Genomic DNA, 14,568 nt, shown 5'->3' on the forward strand with positions numbered 1-14,568 from the left:
CCTTTGAGCAAGAGCAGTAAGAACATACAGAGATGATTCATCTTCTCTTAGCATGTGTCAGTGCCTTTGTGAATGGTGTGAAACTGGTCAGTTGCTAGCAGTTGAGGCACAAACTGTAGTAATCACTGTTCTTCCATTTTCTTCTTAACTGTTAATAGCCATGCTGGTACAGTCTTCTTTCTAACAATGAAATTTCTCACTATCTCTTTAATGAACCTTTAATAAGTCTCCTTTTGCCTCTGGCTTGTTTTTCAAGACTCCTTTGACTCCATGATTCAAATGCACTAAAGATGGCAGACAGAATATGCCTTTTACTGGAGCATGTTCCAATTTCTTCTTCTCTCTCAAGTCGTACTGTGTACCAGTGTAAGCAAACAATCAGGCTGGAGTTGGCTGTCTGTGCATCTTTACACTTTGTGGTTCATTTTTCACAAGGCTCTCTTCCCTTTTTCATTCTTGCACCACTACCACCTATTTTGGACTTTAGTTCACCAACAAAACAGTAGTGATAATTGAAAGAAAAAGTAGAAAAAAAGGGTATTGGTAATCCTTGTGCAGCATCTGTACAACACCTGTCTAATAGCTCACTAACATTTCAAGTTCTCAGAAGCCTCTTTGCCCTTTCATTTCTTTGTAAAGTGCTCTTTGCCGAGAACACTTGAACAGCGAAACAGAATACTGCCATATTTCTGGGAAAAAAAAAAAAAAAGAAAAAGCCACCACGAAACAACAACCAAAAAAAAATTAAAGGAAAGATATTTGCTACTCAGGATCATTCTTAGAAAAACTGCAGAATATCTGTTCTCTGAGAGGAAATTAGATAAGATTCAAGTACGGTAATTTGCAGTGAAGAGGAAAATGAGAGCAGGGTTATCCATCTAAAAATGTCATGCAAGTTCATATTATGTCAAGCAGGACTGTTAGGACATCACTTAGTATCCAAGTAAATGTATCTATATGGAAGGATAAGCAATGTAAGAAGCTCGGAAAGACAAAGTGCATGAGTTATTTTGACTTATTATGACTTATTTTGACTATATTAGGCTTAAGATTTGTTTTCCCATTTCTACTCTGTGACGGCATATAAAATAACACCATAAGAACATTTTATTACATTGTGCTATAGTGCAATCTCTCTGTTTTTAATGTAAGTACAGCTGTAAAAGTAATGCATTTACACTAAGTGAACAACAAATCTATTAACTTTTTAATGTTTATGAGGATAGAGGAATAGCTGACTCACCACACTACCTCTGTGGAAACTGTAACGCTGAACTTAAAAGCAATGATGTTTTGATAAAACATTTCAAAACCATTCTATCTGCATGATATCCATTTCCATAAATTTTCCTCGAACTGAAGTGTAGATATAGTCAAATAATACACACTGAAAGCACATTCTTAGGGCTATGTATTTTTTTGCATGACATTTCACTGTTTCATTTATAAAAAGACCACAAAGAACGTATCTTAGAATAAGCCAAAGCAATTTGTTTTGGAAACAGCTGTAAAATTCCAAACATGTGAGAATGTCATAACGTCACAAAAAGCTCCAAATAAAAGTTCTCAGAGTTCTTTTCTATTTTTCCCCAGATCTGACCACAAAATAAGAAAAGTTGCTTGCTTGCTTTGATCAAGTGTCTGTAAACTTTCTTTAGTAGTTGTAGAATAATGATTAATGCTTACATAATTTAGGAAAATAAACATAGTTTATGTTCTCAAATTCAGGCTAAATAATATGCTAACAATCAAAGTAAGATACTAACTTGAGTATTATGCACAGACATTTTGTCAAATAGGTTTGTGCCTACAGCCAGTACAGAAAATTTGGTATGACTATTCACAGCAGAAAGTGCTTTATCTGACAGGGAGCAGTTGCTCAAGCAGAGACTCTATGTAACAACATGCAGTGGATTAAAAAGGGAGTGTTTGCATAAGGGGATGTTCAGGTTACAAAAAAGGAATGGATATTTCGGAGGGAGCGTTCCATTATAGGAGTAATCTTTTTCCATTTTGTCCTAATAACTTCAGATATCTCTCTGCATGATTGAAATTTAGAAGTAATAACATTCCAATTGATAAAAGATGAAAATCTTAGAAGATTTTTCTGCTGCTCTATGAAGAAAGAAAAAGAAAATACTGTCAGCTGAGACACAGACACCATCCAAAGCTAAAAATATGAGGAAAAACAGAGCAAAAAACCCCACAACAACAACAAAAAAATCATTTAACAGTTAAAAAAAAAAAAAAAAAAGGCACCATGTATCATCAGATTTAAAATTACAGATAGGTTTTCGTTTGTTTGTTTGTTTTTGCTTTAAGTAGCCACATTACTCCTTGAAAAAGTGTTTACTTTACAGAAGCAAAACACCATTCAGGAGACAGGACTATGTCTTGGGTCACTGAAAATAAGGTATTTACAGTGGTAGTCACTGTAGGTGAGTATAGCTTCCTTATCTAAGGGTGTGAGTGGTTCCCTTGCCCACTGGACTTCACAGTTCTTGGTGTTTTCTGTTTTGTTTGTGTTGTCCTCTCAGAGATTCTGAAAATAATCTGTTCAGATTTAAATACTGAGAAAGCTGATACTAAGAGAGCTGCAATAACCACTACTGAAGGAGTATATCCCACAACTGTTGCATATTTCTGCATGCAACAAACTGTCCTGAATGTCTACATCCTGTGCTAGTGCCCCTGTTAATATCTTACCAGCAAAGTTTTCTGCTGCATCTCTGGCCTCTGAGGAAATTAACAACCCGATTAACATTCTGCATATTCCTCAGCACATTATAAGCCTCTGATCATAGTTAAAATTCTGTGGTTAACATGAGCAAATTCGATGAGATCATTATAACACTGCAGCTTGAACTCCATGAGTTTTTCTGCTTTCAGCAGCTTTTTCTTCTTCTTTCTTTTCTTTTTTCTCCTTTCCTTTCCTTTCCTTTCCTTTCCTTTCCTTTCCTTTCCTTTCCTTTCCTTTCCTTTCCTTTCCTTTCCTTTCCTTTCCTTTCCTTTCCTTTCCTTTCCTTTCCTTTCCTTTCCTTTCCTTTCCTTTCCTTTCCTTTCCTTTCCTTTCCTTTCCTTTCCTTTCCTTTCCTTTCCTTTCCTTTCCTTTCCTTTCCTTTCCTTTCCTTTCCTTTCCTTTCCTTTCCTTTCCTTTCCTTTCCTTTCCTTTCCTTTCCTTTCCATCTATGTAGAAGTACTAGGTTTTTAAATACTTTTTAGTAAATTGCCTGGGTATATGCAATCTATTTTTAAATATTTCTTAATCTGAATTTTGGTTCTGAGGTGAGTTTGAGTGTATTATCAAGTGCAAAAGTATCATTGTTTCAACTATCAAAATACCATTGTTTTCACCCTATCCGTGCAGTTTGCTTTCTAAATGTATCTAGATGTCTCCACAAACAGCTAAAATCAACTGCAATACAAGCATAAACATTGATGCCAGCATGTCAGAATATACAAATAATTTTCAGTTTCCAGTACCAAAGTTATTAATCTGCTTGAAGCAGCATATCCCAAAAGGTAATTTCTAAAATTGTTGCCTTTGTGCATTTGTAATGTTTTCAGTTAGATAAATGTGCATAAATTGCTATGTGCCACTGACTGCCATAGGACACAAGAAAACATGCGCTACTTTGCATATTCTTGATTTACTTTGCATGGTCTTGATTTTTTTTTCTTGATTCTGCAGCTGTTTATTTGATGCTTATTGTCAGTTCCTGCATTCTCTAGCTTTGACAAAAATTCATACCCTGCTCAGGTAGAGCTCAATTTGATGTGAAATCACTATACAGATTAAATTTCATGAATGACAGTGAATCAAAAACATTCAGCAAAGTGGATTCTTCTTTATATTATATAATCTTCTAGCATAATTCCATTTATGTTGTTACAATATTCCTTCCCTCACGTGTTAAGTATTGAAGTGGTTCATCTATGATAGCAGCACTTTCTTCTACCCTTGCCATTCTCATATAGGTTGCTGTGTGCAATACACTGAAATGTGTGCTGTTATAGGCATGGTGCATTTTCAGGGCTTACCCAGTTTTACATGGGAAAAACAATGAGGAATGACAGAAATTATGGTTCTATTCTGCTGCTTTCAGGCAGTTAACTATGTTTACTCTTATAAGCCACCAGTATATTAATTATACGTACAGTAAAATGGTAATTATTTTCTACCTTTCTAATGGTTTTTATTGCTAGATATCTGTTGGAAAGATGGTGGATCAACTGATTTTTATTATTTTTTCTACTATTTTGATCTCTGACTGGTTTTATGTGTGAGTTTATGTTTTTCTAATGACTTCTTAATGACACATCTTTGTGTCTCTGTACATGTATCATTAGTACTTATATAACCTCAAACATCAGAAATTAAATTATTACTATCACATACACAATAATAATATCCTGACTTTTGGTTAAATTACAAATTTATACCTCTGTCTTATGGAACTCTCACATTGTGATCACATTGTAGTTGTGGTCATATAAAAATAAATAGTCTTAATTATTCACACAAAATTGGAGGTGTTATTTTAAATTCTTCTAACTCCATGGAGATAGAAAGGTATTCTTTATTTTTGGTGTAAAATAGGCCAGTGTCCTTCACTGAATTTTTGTGTTCTTATAGAAATCAAAAATCAAACAGGATCATTATAAGGACCTTTTTTTTTTCCTTACTGAATCTAATATATTTTGCTTATAATTTCTGCATTATTTTGTGAAGCATATAGCAAACATATTAATAACAGTAAAAACCATAAATTTAATGCAGCATCTCCTTATTTGGTCTTATGTGGATTGTGCTCAGCTAGAAACTCCCTCACAACTCCTGACAAGAAACTATAAGGATGACTTTCTGAATGGCTATCTTCTCTAATGCTCAAACTTTCTTGTATCTTCTGTTAATCAAGCATATATTTCATCTTTCATTGCATGTTCGTTTCATGCCCTTTTGGTCTTTAGCAGTTTTCTCCAAAATAAAGGGATATCTCTGAAGAAAGGCAATTTATTTTTTTTAACACATATAACAAAATTTTGTTTGCAGTACTTTCAAATGTCCCTTTCTTTGCTTTTTTAAAAACAGAATTTCATTCTGTTTCCTGGATATCAGAATTCAAAAAAGACAACTGGAATTGTTTTATTTCAGAGTGCATTTGCATTAACACAGCTAATCAATGGGTAGCTTTTTAACAGTAATTACTATCACATATCTTCATGTGTATGCAGAAACTTGGATGCAAAATTAGCAACTTAATCATAACAGTGCCCTATATTTGTCTGTTGCTTGTTCATCAGTTTCATATCAGTGTCTTTGAAGACAAATTTTATGCATTTATGTCTTACATAGACATGTATATATACACATACACACACAGACAGATACATGTTTTACACAAGCATGTATATCTGTATTAGGTGCACAATTCTCTTTTCTTACCATACATTTCAACCAAACAGTACCATATGTAGTCAATCAAAAAGGCCTTACCTTTACAATCAGGGCTTGATTTCCTAGGTCTGTAATATTTCAAATCCACTGCGCACTCTGCCCTAAGGTCTGCGATCAGCACTACTGTCAGAGTACCAGTCATGACCTCTATATATGCACGATTCAGTAACAGCAACAAATGAATACTTAGATTCTTACTTCAGTTCTGTGTTTATCAAGTAATATTACTCAGAGAAAGAGATCCTTCAAGCAAACACATAATCGGCATTGAATTGAGTGTGATCTTGATGATATACTTGGAAAAAAAAGAGCTTATTGTACAACACAGCAGATGAAAATACCCGCAGCCATTGCACGTACCACTCATTCTGTTAACCATGTAATATACATTGTCATTTTGACGTGTAGACTGTTTCTCTTCCTCTCTCACCTCCATGTCAATCCAATTCACTCATTCTTGCCAATGATGAAATGAAAAAAAAAAAAAAAAAGAAAAGAAAAGAAAAAGAAAAGGAAACATGACGGAAAGATTGTTATCCTAGATCTGCATTTGTGGAACATTTTAAAGACAGTTACATTAACCATTGGGGAGATGTTAGCCTTGATAAGAGAATCCCCACTGGTTTTCTGTCTCCTTTAGACAATGAAATCACATAGTTGTGTCTGTGTCTTTCTGTTTTGGATTGTTCTATTTTAACACATAACAGATTGAGGGCTGCCTACTATTCCTAATTAACTCAAGTTAAACTAATGAGAGAGAGAGAGGGTGGAGGGAGTGCCAAAAAGAGAAAAGAGATCATGAATTGGAAGAGATTGAATTACAATTTAAAGGGGATGGAGAAAGGAAAAGAAAAATGGGGGAGGGAGAGGAAGTGCGGATACTGCTACGCTACAAAGTGGGTGAGAAGAGAGCCCTCTGAATGGATTTGCCTTTAATTTCCAAGAAAAGACAACGATTCCCTGCAGGAAACATGCAAGAAATATACTCAATCCAATGCTGTACTGAACTCAGACTTATGCTTTTTGTTCGGAAATACTTCAGCACCCAATGGAGAACAGCTCAAATTGCAAAATACAACTGTTGCAACGCTATCAACAGCTTTTTCCACAATTTATTGATTTAAGTATTTCTGTCAGCAAAATACTCATGGAAGAAAGTGGTTTGTTCCTCTTCTTCTTCCTTAGCTTAAAAAAAATAAAAAGAAGGAAAGGAAAGAAGGAAAGAAGGAAAGAAGGAAAGAAGGAAAGAAGGAAAGAAAGAAAGAAAGAAAGAAAGAAAGAAAGAAAGAAAGAAAGAAAGAAAGAAAGAAAGAAAGAAAGAAAGAAAGAAAGAAAGAAAGGAAAAGAAAAAAGCAAGGGAAACATCAGGTTTTGTTAGTCTGTATTACACAAAATTAAATGTAGTTTTCCTTGTGCTAGGAATTAGAAACACACAAAGTAGGTAGAAGAGAATGATCCCAGTGTAAAGGCAATGTACTACTTTCTGAACCTTGAATAATCTCTAGATTTTATGCTTATGCACAAAGATCTTTACATATGAATTTTCTTCTTATAATTTATTTTGTGCATAGACATGTTTATATTGAATGTATTATAACAGCTTTTTGAATAACTGCTTTTTGACAGAGCTTCTTTGGAAGATTCCCATGCAAAACCATGACACTGAATCTTTAATGACCTTAAATACATCCAGTGCTGAGCTGACTCTGACCTCACTTCAAAACTACCTTTAGATTATTTGTTGGGTTAGGTAATACAGTGCTTAATAAAACAGCAGCAACCAAATTTAACAGACCAGGTTTCAGGTGTGTGCACAGTGCAGGTAATGTAGTGTTTAGGCTCTAGTGCCAGGAGAAGACCTAACTAACAATCCCCCATTTCTGAGGCTTGGGCTCTCCTCTCTCCATACCCAGAGATGAGAAGCACATGAGGATGGGTGTGTAGCTGAGGCTGTAGGACCCACCACTAGCAAGACCTCACCTCTTCCATACAGACCCCCATACTCAGGCTGAGGGTGGCAATAAGTGCTGGGGAAGTGATGGGAGTGGTGGCAGCACTTCTTTGGCTAAGTCAGGAAGGAGAGAAGGCTGGGTATGACAGGGAGTTGGGCCAAGGAAGGAGGGTGGTAAAGAAAATGTGCTGTCAGATGGAGTGAGGGCAGGAGGAGGAAGGAGCCAGATTGAGCCAGACCTTCACATTGGGAAAATGTGGGAAGTAACATGGAGAGATGGGAGAGGCTGAACACAGAGGAGGGCTGAGCGAGGAGGAGTTTTGTCAGGCGGCCAGGGAGCAAGGAAGGCTAAGAGAGGCTGAGGCAGGGGTGCAGCCTGGACCCAGCCACCTGTGCTTTCTGTCTGAGCTCTTGTGGGCCTCCCTTCCCATTTGCCTACATGCACAGGCTTGTGCACGCCTATGTCTATACTGTGGCCTGGCTTCAGGTTAATGAAGGCAGTGGCTGGTTTAAGAAAAGCCAAGGGGAAGTGACAGATAAGCAATAAGGAAATTGCTGGTTCCTTTTGGCTGGCTGTAGTTGTTTGCATCTAACAAGGCCAGCTCGTCGCCAGGCTCTGTGTGAATGAAATGAAGCAATGGGTTGCAGCAGGGCAAAGGAGGCACTGCGTCCTGACAGGCCGAGGTGTGACCTGATGAATCCTAACCACTGCAGACGTCCTGGGGAGCATGAGGGGAGGGCTGGTGGGAACGTGGGGTGCAAGGGAAACCAGGCCTGGCAGGGAGGCCAGGAAAAGGGAATTCTGCAGCACCTCATTCCAGGTTGAGGGCAGAAAAGGGGGCTTTAATTAGGGACCCAGCTGCCAGGATGCATGTTTTCCTAAGGAGAAGGATTGTGTTGGTTCGATTTCCAAAGGACATTTTTCAGGTCATAAAGCTTTTAAAATTCTCACATCTTCATACTGTTATCAACAGAGATTTTTGTTTTTTTTTCTTTTTTTTCTATTTCTTTCCACATAGGGAGGGTGCATGCTGCATGAGGAGATGGAAGGAATTTCCTTTCAAATGCATTTAGAAACATGGCCAACTGCTAAACAACCTGACTGCTAGGCCCTAAGTATACAAGCACTTGTATCTTGATAATTACTTTCTAACTTTGAGCATCCAAATTATTAATGTACATCACTAACAGGTATAGATCATCACCTGAAGGTGTTTGTTGTATTTTTGCAGTTACGGGAATACTCCTTGTATTAATATCTGTATGATTTTACTGACATAAAAGCATACTTTGCTAGGAAACTTTTACAAGAGACTGTTAAAGATAACTGAAGAGGTTTAACCAGTGTATAATTTTTTTATATTGATTAAAAAAAAAAAAAAGAAAAAGAAAAAAGAAAAAAAAAGGAGAATATGAATCATAAATTGAAAATCATAAGTAATGGAATTCTGACTACCTTCATATTATTCTCTTGAGAAGTGCGAAACAGCCACTGTTAGGATTTAAAAGCAAGCAAAGACAGATTGGAAGAAATATGTATGCAACTATAAGATAGTTGTATTTTGCTTCTCTGTGTACTGTAATTTCCCTCCCCCCCCCCCCCCCCCCCAATCAAACAATAAAAAGATGTCTAAAAAAATATAATAATTAATATACTACATTTACTATTCCTGGTAATGCAAAATCAGTACAACATACTTTTGTTCTGAGTAGGCTTAATTTTACATTCACCTCATGGGGGCATTTCAAAAATAAAAAGCTACGTTGCAACATTGGGTAGGTTTAAGCTACTGTATTTTACTGTTCAAACTTGGACTAGGAATTATTATGTTACAGAAGCCATATTATGATTAACATAGAGTGCTGCTTAGAGTGAAAGACATCTGGGTGCAGGATGCCAGAAAGCCGTTTTACCACTTTTGTACTGGATTATTAAGAACATAACGCATCTTTGTTCTTGCCAACATTCTGTTCTGCTCTGGAAAACACAAAAATTATAGTGCATTGTTAGCCAATAAATATTAGGAGAACACTGAATTTTTTAAACACACACACATGAAAAAATCAGCCTTTCTTTTTACTATTTCAAATTGAAGGATCGTATTATTCTGCATCTGTTTGTACACAGAGCTAAATGAGAAAGATCAAATTTAAAAAGTTGGAAATTAGCTTATCTCCAAATTCTGTAGTATATATTCACTTTTTTTCCTATTATACATGGAGACCTTTGCATATTGCATATGACATGAAAAATTGTTTTCCTGGGAAGACAGAAGGAAAATGGAAAAGTGATAATAATTTGGCTGCAGTCCCAGCAGAAAAAGGCAAAACACTTAAGACCTGACTTACATCTGTTATATACACACATTGCATTACATATTTACATATTTGCAAAAGTAATGAAGATAGTCTTTCATCACATAAAGGTAGGCCGAGTGTCACTCCTCTTTGATACAAAGAGGCTGTGACGCAGTTCTCAGACCACAAGTACCACAGCACAGTAAGCTGCCAGAAATGTAGATATTGAAGTCCCATGAGACTTTGGAACACTGAGTGCCGTGGGATTAGGCACTGAATGTTTGATCTCTCCAGTTCTAAGGGAGTCTGTAGGTCTGGTAGCATCTGTGTCAAGGACAGGGAGGAAGGAAGGCTGAGAGCTTGTAAAGAAGGGAAGAACGAAAAAAAATCTCAGGTTGCCATTTTGCTTTCTAGAACAACTTGCTTGATTAGATTTGTCTGTGCCTTCCCAAAATGGCAAAATAACAAGAATGATTGCAGAAAGAAAAATCATCTTGGAGCATGAAAAATTTTCCAAAATATGTAGAAGCAATAGCCCAAATACCAATTTAAAAAAATCAATGTCACTTCAAACAAAAGAAAAGAGAAAGATCTGCACTTCTGAAAATTAGTCCAGATGAAAGAAGAAAAAAAAAAAAAAAGGGAGTTTTCTTATTATCACTTAGTGTAAATAACATGAAACTACATTCACATACTGGTATGTGTGGGAATCAATGAAGTTATGCTAGCTAAACCTTTCGGTTGCAGTTAATATCATCGTATCTACTTCTAGTGGTCTTTCACTGCAGCTTGAATTAGAATCATAGTTTCACTTGGAAGGGACCTTAATTTGGAAGGGACCTTAGAGACCATCTAGTTCCAACCCCCTGCAGAGCTGCCCCCCACCAGCTCAGGCTGCCCAGGGCCCCATCCAACCTGGCCAGGAGCACCTCCAGGGATGGGGCACCCACAGTTTCTCTGGGCAGCATGTACCAGTGCCTCACCATGCTCTGAGTAATGGTATCTTCCAAACATTCAATTTAAATCTACTTTATTTAGCTCATAGTTTTAATTCCATTGGATAATATAGAATTCCTAATTTCTCTATGTTAAATCAAGATGATTTTTAAAAATGGTGTAGTTATCTTCATATTATTCAAAGACTGTTTTGAGAAAGGGGCAGAAACATTTGTATTATTTTCTTGTCTTGTTCTTGCATAATACTTTTCACAGACTTTTTGTGAAAATCATTAAAGAGTTAGATTTTGCATTTGAAAGACAATACATATTCTTACTTATAATAAGTTTTTATGGAAATACATTATAAAAAAAATCCCACAAACATCATAACATCACAAAAATTCTCTTTCCATTTGTACACTAAAGCTGGGTAACCAAAGTCCCACCTATATTATCATCTCTCAGCAAACAAATCTATGCTTTATTTCACATTTTACCCTTTGCTTAGAAAAATGTGTTTGGAAAACTCTGGATCAAGAATCCTAATGAGTCTCCATGAATGGGCCACTGCTAGAAACTTCAGAGAGCATGAGAAGAAATCACTTTAAGAATTGTTTACTATCTAATTTGGTGCTTTATAATTGTTGAGACTATGTGAATAACAAATCTAATATTTTTTAAATGAAGATGGTATAGAATTAAATATCTTTAATTTGAATTACTTATTGGATTGCAAAGAATTTCATTTTATAGCAGCAGATCATATTTTGTTTTCTACCACTATGAGCTAGCAAGAATTTTCTAAAGCTGTTGCTTTACGAAGTTTAGGGATTCCCAAAGATTTTAATGTGTGAAGAAGTGAATTGCCATACTCACAGAAAAAAGGCTTTGGAAACATTAATCCATGCAGCTCTATACCAGCCAGCAAACTGGGAGCAGACTCAAGTTAATGGGCATATGCAACTTGCATGAACATGAAAACAATCTCTCCTGAGTGTCCTTACGAATGTTCATGGCCATGTTAGCGGGTCACTTGTAGTTATCATTTAAGCTCTGTCCTATCCTTCTAGCTGTCCTGTAAGTTATGCCTGTACTTGTCTGCACACTGTTACAGACACTGCTATGCTTCTGTATGTGCCTTGATTACCTGCGGGATGCTGCACTGCAATGCAGAACATTTGGCAACCCACCGCCATGCTTTAAATATATTTGTTGCACATAAGCCCTTTCTTTATCTTTGTTTTCTTTCTATCTTTGGAGCATGGAAAGCACTAAAATAGTTATCAGCACTCAGTGTAGATTGATGCCTGAAGCTAATATCACACCAGCTTTACATAATTCAATGAATTTAGTCAAGTTACTGTTAAATTGCTCTAGCAGTGGAACAAGGTCAGATCTTCATAACAAGAGATGATCTACATTTTAGGCATGCTTTTTTTATTTGGTTTGCACATATTTTCATAGTTTGCAAATATTTTAACACCTTTTGTATTTTCATTCGTTCTACTATGGATTCCTGAGAAACATCAATTGGTGTAATATGCTCACAAAAGCTGAATATCTTCCTGCATACAGTAATACATTCTGAAGAAGGGAAGCAATAAGTTACACATGGAGGAATTGCTGTATTACTCATCACCTTTTGACACAATCATTTGTAGATCAGTGGAGGATGGAGGACTGCTGAGCACTTGTCCATCAATATTGATTTTCATTCTGATGTGAAATGTGGTATCAGTCAAAACCTCAAGCTAACAGGAACTTAAGGAGTTCAGACAAGTCCATCCACTAAATGATGTCAGGCATGGCTGAAGCAACTTTTGTGTCATTTGTCATGGTTTTATTTCAGGCATAATTATGCCCATGGCAGCGAAGCACTGTATTTTATTTTGGAAAGAATGTAACAATGGTACAATATACTATAATATTGGTATTACAGTTTTACAGGGCTAAGCCACTTCTTGAACTGAACTCTATTTTTATTGCACATTTTCATCTCACATTTCATGAGATGAAACATACAGTTTATCATGCAACATAAAAATTCATGTTTATTTTAAATTTATATTTGCTGGCAGTTATGTAAGTAGCAAGCATTGCTCAGTTGTTTCTGTGTGTTTCTGTGCCAGTGTGAAGGATGCCTTTGCTTTCTAAACAGTCAGGTAATGTAAATGTTTAACACATGCTCCTTTTTGTAATGTGTGCCATTGAAGATGAAAAGAACAGTGCAAGATCAGGCAAAAAAAAAAACAAAAAAAAAAAACAACCACATTCTTTGAATGTCAGATATTGAAGAATTCAGGGTGAAGCTCCTGGAATGCAGCAGTGTTCAGACTACAGCTGTATTTGAGCAGAAAAGTTGTTATCTGGAGTGCTTTTTTTTTTTTTTTTTTTTTTTTTTTTTTTTTTTCCCTAGGATGCACAGATTTGCTCAGGACAGATTAAATCTATTAACTTTTCTGTGGAAGAATTCATGTCTGAAAGATGCTTTGGAGTTTGTTCGGTTTTAGGTTTTTTTTTTTCTTCTTCTTCTTCTTTTCCTAGTTATTTATTGTTAAGGAAACATGAGTTAATTGTGAAGGTAGCTTTCCATGGTATGCCTGATTGAACTGGAGCTAACTGAGCTTTAAAGAACCTGTCATATGAAGATTTATTTTCCCTTTTTTTTTTTTTCACATGAATGAACTATTGACTTCTTGAGGGGCTACCTTTTTACTATCTGCTATCTTTAAAGACAGCAGTGTATCCAATTAAAAAAAAAAAGAACAACACCAAGGAAACAAACAAAAAATTAGTCCTCTTCCTCTGCTTTTTTTTTTTTTTTTTTTTTTTTTTCCTGTGGATGACTACCTGAAAGTCATAGAATTGTAGAATCATATAACAAAGTTAAAGAAGAGCTTTTACTGGGCAAAAGGATTTCCTCTAAGTGGATGTTTAGTTACTCTTTAGGGTGGGTTTTTATTACCTTTTGCTTTCAAGTTTCACTGGGTTTGAGACTTCTCTGAAGTTAGCTGCTTTACTAGAAAAGCATTGTTTTCTTTTGATCATTCAAATCAGCTGCTTTCTATATTAAAAAAACTTCCACACTGAAAGAAGTTCTGCTGTGCCAGGGGGACATCTGAACTAAGTTAACAAAGACTAAATAAAAAAATGTATATATATTAGAACTGTGTACTCAGCTAAGATGCACTGCTACCTGGTTTGAATTTAAACATGTTATTCTTTGTAATTAAATGCCATTAAAAGTACAATAATATCACATCATTGGTAATTGATATATCAACTACAGCAATGTCCTTGCAAGATTTTCAATATCTACATCACTGATTCTCCATATTGCTTTTATTATGTTTTCTTTCAAAATGCATTCACAATTTCCTTTAAAATTAGATTTACAAATTGCTAAAATTAATTATTTTGCAGCCTGTTTTTAATGTCAATGCATTTATTCAGCAACATCTGGAAAATGAACATAGCATTTATTATAAATTTTACATAAGAGACTACTAAAATATTTAGTAAACATTCAAGTCTTTTATGACTCAGCTCATACAAATTTTCTAATGTTACTCGAACTAGTTCATTAGTAAATAGTCATACAGTGTCATTTAATTAATGTTCATACTGTTAGACTGCTTGAAAGGTTATGCAGGTGCCTGGCAGTGTTTATAAACAACCTCTCTTAGAATAAGGGAAAACAAAGTACAGGGCTGTGCTGAAAGTACTATATTCTATTCTGTTGGTCCACAACATCAGAGGCAGATGTTGGTGGTATGGCAGTAGAAGGTGAACCTTCCACCAGTATTTTGTTTGTTTTTTTTGGTAGTGAAAACAGTTGTTGGAATTTTGTGCTGCATTATCATAAGTGCTTTGATTGGATTCCCAATTTTTAATGATCAGCTATGTTTTTTTCTTTTACACA

General features: G+C 35.7%; 1 protein-coding gene and 1 long non-coding RNA gene across 3 annotated transcripts in view; one reads left to right on the plus strand and one right to left on the minus strand.

Moving 5' to 3' along the window:
• Window positions 1-5,583, minus strand: part of ALDH1A1 (aldehyde dehydrogenase 1 family member A1) — a 51,736-nt gene extending 46,153 nt beyond the window's left edge. The window contains exon 1 of the mRNA NM_204577.5: window positions 5,498-5,583. The gene's annotated coding sequence lies outside the window, so the exon portion shown is untranslated. The remainder of the gene's footprint in view (window positions 1-5,497) is intronic.
• The window catches only part of LOC112530584, a 44,638-nt gene that overhangs the window by 11,608 nt on the left and 18,462 nt on the right, over window positions 1-14,568 (plus strand). The gene's annotated exons all lie outside the window — the stretch shown is intronic.

Source organism: Gallus gallus, chromosome Z, assembly GCF_016699485.2.
Source record: "Gallus gallus isolate bGalGal1 chromosome Z, bGalGal1.mat.broiler.GRCg7b, whole genome shotgun sequence".
Taxonomy (NCBI): Eukaryota; Metazoa; Chordata; class Aves; order Galliformes; family Phasianidae; genus Gallus; species Gallus gallus.